The sequence below is a fragment of the Cupressus sempervirens genome, chromosome 10 (assembly GCF_028749045.1).
Source record: "Cupressus sempervirens isolate cs-2001-9-10 chromosome 10, ASM2874904v1, whole genome shotgun sequence".
Lineage (NCBI taxonomy): Eukaryota > Viridiplantae > Streptophyta > Pinopsida > Cupressales > Cupressaceae > Cupressus > Cupressus sempervirens.
In genome coordinates, this window is record NC_143127.1 from 356,274,597 (window position 1) to 356,279,482 (window position 4,886).

The following is a 4,886-nucleotide window of genomic DNA, read 5'->3' on the forward strand; positions in this document are numbered from 1 at the left end:
TTAGATTCTTTATAAGGGTTAGAATTTTGGAATAATGTTATAATTAACATTTAACATCTAGGTTATGATTAAGTAATAAGGACTAGTGTTCAATCTTTATGATTAGGACTAGGATTAGACTTTAGTATTTTAGATCTAGGGTTGTCAATATTAGTATTAGGGTATAGGTTGGCATATGAATATTATTAAATGTTTAGGGTTAGGGTTAGAACCATAGGATTTAGCATCTAGGATTAGGGTTAGTATTAATATCACGATCTTGGGATTAATGCTATAGTTCAATCACTAATAAAAAAAATCTAACCCTAACCCTAGAGCTAAGCATGATTCAAACCATAACCTTAACCTTGAACCCTAACCAAAATCCATCACTTTTCGAACCTAAACACTAACGTCAATTATTCAATCAAGCCTTGCACTAATATTTTCTTAATCCTTTACACTAACCTTAACCATGATATATACCTTACAATCTTTACCATGCTATAAATTCTAGGATTATGATTAAGATTAGGGTTCTTATTAAGATTAGGATTATAGTTATGATTAAGATTATATTACAATCTTAACCATGCAATTAAGGTATTGCAAGAGAATTTGAACAATACTATGGTACTAATTCTGAAAGTACATTCTGATTTCTTGTCACATTTTTCTATGAACTTGTAGATTTTGTACACCTTTGGCATTTATGTCAAAATGGGGGAGGATATTATTGGTAAAGGGGGAGAAGTATATATATGTATATAGAGAAGATTATCATACTCTAGATATATGTATAGGAGAGATATATGTATGGGGGAGTAGTATAGTAATGTAGAAATAAGCAAGAAATATGAAATTTTGAAAAAATATAAAAATATCGTAATTTACTGAGCTACATCAACATGAAGTCAAAATCGAGTTGAAGACACGAAATGTTGATAAATGAAGTTTTTGACTTATAATTTCAAGAATTTACATTTTGGTTTGATAAGTGTTCTTGTCACTAATGCCAAATGGGGAGATTGTTGACATTAAGGTCAATTTGTCAATTTGTCTTAAAAAGGGAAAATGTTTAAAAACTAATTAATACAAAAAATTATGATGTTTTTTTTAATTTTAAAACATGTATCTATTGATTTCATTATTTATTTGATCATGTGACATATTTGTTCTCAATTTTTGCGATTTATTTCAATATAATTTTTATTTCTCTGCAAATATAAATCTTAAAAAAGAAAAATGTTAAAAAATTCTGAAATAATACAAAAATTATGACGTGTTTTTAATTTTAAAACATATATACTTAATTGTTTCATTAATTAATCTAAATTCCTTACATGCATATTTGTAAACAACTCCAAAAATTTACATATTTGTAAACAATTCTAAAAATTTATTTCATTATGATTTTTTTGATTGATATAATTCATTATGATAGTTTTTTATTTACCTCTAAGATATTTGGATAATAATTCCACTAATTCTGCGATATTTGTATAATAACAATTTTCTAAAACAGAAGGAAGAGGATCAATCGAACTTGTTAAGAAGACAGCTATTGCAGAGATTTTTATACATTTCTTACGTATTTGTTCTCAATTCCAAAAATTTATTTGAATAGAATATTTTTTATTTCCCTTCAAATATATCTCTAAATAAGGGAAGAATAAATATATTCCAAAGTATTAGAAGAACAATGTTGTTAAATCGAAAACGAAGAAAATATCAGAAAAAGAGGACATTCCACGAATTCTAGGATATTGTGGGAATAACAAAAACGCAAAAACGAAAGATAAGACGATCTCGTAAAATGGCGCGTGTTAATGCAGAGATAATAGGTACTGTAAAGTTAGGAAAGTTGGCAAAGAAAATTGGTCAGGGACATGTATGGCGAGAGAATCAGTAAAACTTGTTACGAAGCCAGCTAATATCGTAGCCCAAACTGTGAGGGGATGCCCATAGGAAGGTTGGTGTGTTATAACAAGATTACTGATTCAAACATTTGGCATTTTACACCGCTGGAAGCTTTTGAGGTGCATAACTAACAGAGACCTAGATCGCATTGTTATCCATTGGGTTGAATATCTCTGGGCATCATCTAAGATGGGCATTCTGGCGAGAAGATCGTTTAATGGACAGATGAAGAAGCTCCTGTTCGTGATAATAGCGACCGTAATACTTATGTCCGATCCAGATGTTTTTGCAGAGGAAAGCGAGGAATCGCGGATCTATATCGTTCGTGTGGAGCAGCCGGACATAAGTCCACATAGCGTTGAGGAGCTGAGGATGTGGTATTCATCGTTTTTGCCCAAAGAAGCAGCGGAAGAAGAGCGAGGAGGAAGTTCTAGTCAAAATCTACTGCACGCGTATGAGAATGTCATGACTGGATTTTCCGCCCGACTAACAAAATCAGAAATTGAGGCGATGCGAGAGATCCCAGGTTTCGTGGATGCGTATCCTGATAGAATGCTGCACTTGCAGACAACATATTCTGCAAAGTTTCTGGGCCTGGATTCAAGCAAGGGACTCTGGCCGAGATCTAACGCGGGCAAGGGCACCATAATTGGCGTGCTGGACAGTGGCGTGTGGCCGGAGAGCCCTTCGTTTCAGCCAGACCTCAATACCGGTGCTGTCCCTTCTCGGTGGAAAGGAGTCTGCGAGACCACAACAGATTTCAATGCGTCCAGTTGCAACAACAAACTCATCGGAGCGAGAATTTACACCGAGGATAAGACGGCGAGGGACTTGGACGGACACGGCACTCACACTGCATCCACTGCCGCGGGGAGCCTCGTTGCAAATGCGGGACTCTTTGGCAGTTCTCAAGGAACCGCGCAGGGAATGGCGCCGGGTGCTCACATCGCCGTTTACAAGGTTTGCAAGGAGGGGGGATGTAGGACATCAGATGTTCTGGCGGCGATGGACGCCGCCATATCTGAGGGCGTGGACGTGCTCTCGCTCTCTCTCGGCAGCGGCGCTATTCCGTTTTACGAGGACGAGATCGCCATCGGGGCCTTCCGAGCGATGGAAAGGGGCATCTTTGTGAGCTGCGCAGCAGGAAACGAGGGGCCGACGGAGCCGTCGTATCTTTACAACGGCGCGCCTTGGATCATGACCGTCGGCGCGAGTTCCATGGACAGACATTTCGTCGCGAATCTCAAGCTCGGAGACGGAACAGTTCTGTACGGCGAGTCACTCTTCAACGGCATGGGCCACGACCAGACCAATGAACTGAGCCTTGTTCAGGTAGATACCTGTGGGGGTCAATTTCTCAACCGAGATGTAGTAAAAGGAAAGCTCGTGGTGTGCATAAGAGGCGGACCTGGCGATCTAGTGGAGCAGGGTCAAGCCGTTCGAGAGGCCGGAGGGGCGGGCGTGATATTCGTTAACGATGACGAGGAAATTCGATTGTACGCTCCTGTCTTGCCGTCAACAACGCTTGGTAATAAGGCAGCACTTGCCCTGGCAGCCTATATGAATTCTACAAATACCCCCACGGCGGCTATTGAGTTCCAAGGCACTGTCTTCGGCGACGCCAACAATATCTCGGCGCCCGCAGTGGCCTCATTTTCATCCCGCGGGCCCAACACGGTCAGCCCCGAAATTCTGAAACCCGACCTGATCGCCCCTGGATTTGCCGTCATAGCAGCTTGGCCTTCGGATCTCAGTCCAGATCCTCATGATAGCAGTGAAGATGACAGAAGAGTGATGTTCAACATCTTGTACGGCACGTCAATGGCCACTCCGCATGTCAGCGGGGTTGCTGCTCTGCTCAAAGCCGTTCACCCGGAATGGACTCCCGCGGCCATTAAGTCTGCGCTTATTACAACTGCAGAGCACCTCGATAAGAATGGCGGGCCGATTCTTGACGGTGGAAACAATTTCGCACCGGCAGATATATTTGCTACGGGCGCTGGACATATAAACCCCGAAAGAGCTGCCGATCCGGGTCTTATATATGACCTTAGCGCCAAAGATTATGTTCCTTATCTCTGTGGGCTGAACTACACAGAATCGCAGATTCAGGTCATCTTAAGCAAGAATATTGCGTGCCCTTCCAATAATGAAAGTAGCACTCTTCCGGGTAATCTCAATTATCCATCCTTCTCTCTGGTTTTCAATAACCTAAATTATTCTGTCACCTTGACAAGAACCGTAACGAATGTCGGGACTGCCCAATCCATGTACACCGTGAACATTGTTCCTCCCAGAGGGGTTGACATGATTGTGAATCCAACGTCTTTATCGTTTGGGGCAGTGATGGAGAAGAAGAGTTATAGCGTCACATTTTCAGCAAACAAAACTAATCCTATGAGATCAAGGTTCTCGCAAGGCTCAATTACGTGGGTTTCAAGCGGCGCTCATGGTTACAGCGTAAGAAGCCCTGTTTCCGTCATCTGGGACACAAGCTAAATTACATGCGATGACAATAACCATTTTTGAGTCAGGAGGTCTCATGTCCATATCCATTTATGTAATCGAATTCAGGACCAGCTCGTGACTGGCTCAGTTTTTTCTGTCAGCAATAAAAACAAGCCATCCAATTCAAAAGGTCAATTGTTATATCTAATTCAAACATATTAGCATGCTAGCTAATATATTAGATGTTACAATTCCATTCTTAAATAAAAGGTACAAATTTTAAACAAATTTCAATTAACGGAATTATTATTAAAAATATTATTTTAGAATAAATATATGAGCATATAAAAAAATATTTCATAAATTGAAAATGTAATTTTATTTGCAAGATCAACAACATATTTAGATATTTCTAACATGTAACATAAATTGTTCTAATTTATAGAGAGTTTGACTACAATAAGAAAAATATCATATTATTGTTTTAATTTTAGGAATATGATTATAAATCATAGGAAAGTTCTCCACACATTAGAATA

At 39.3% G+C, this 4,886-nt stretch overlaps 1 pseudogene; it reads left to right on the plus strand.

Annotated features, from left to right (window-relative positions):
- The first annotated feature begins 2,088 nt into the window (after window positions 1-2,088).
- Window positions 2,089-4,398, plus strand: LOC149534079 (subtilisin-like protease pseudogene; annotated as a pseudogene).
- The last annotated feature ends 488 nt before the right edge of the window (window positions 4,399-4,886 follow it).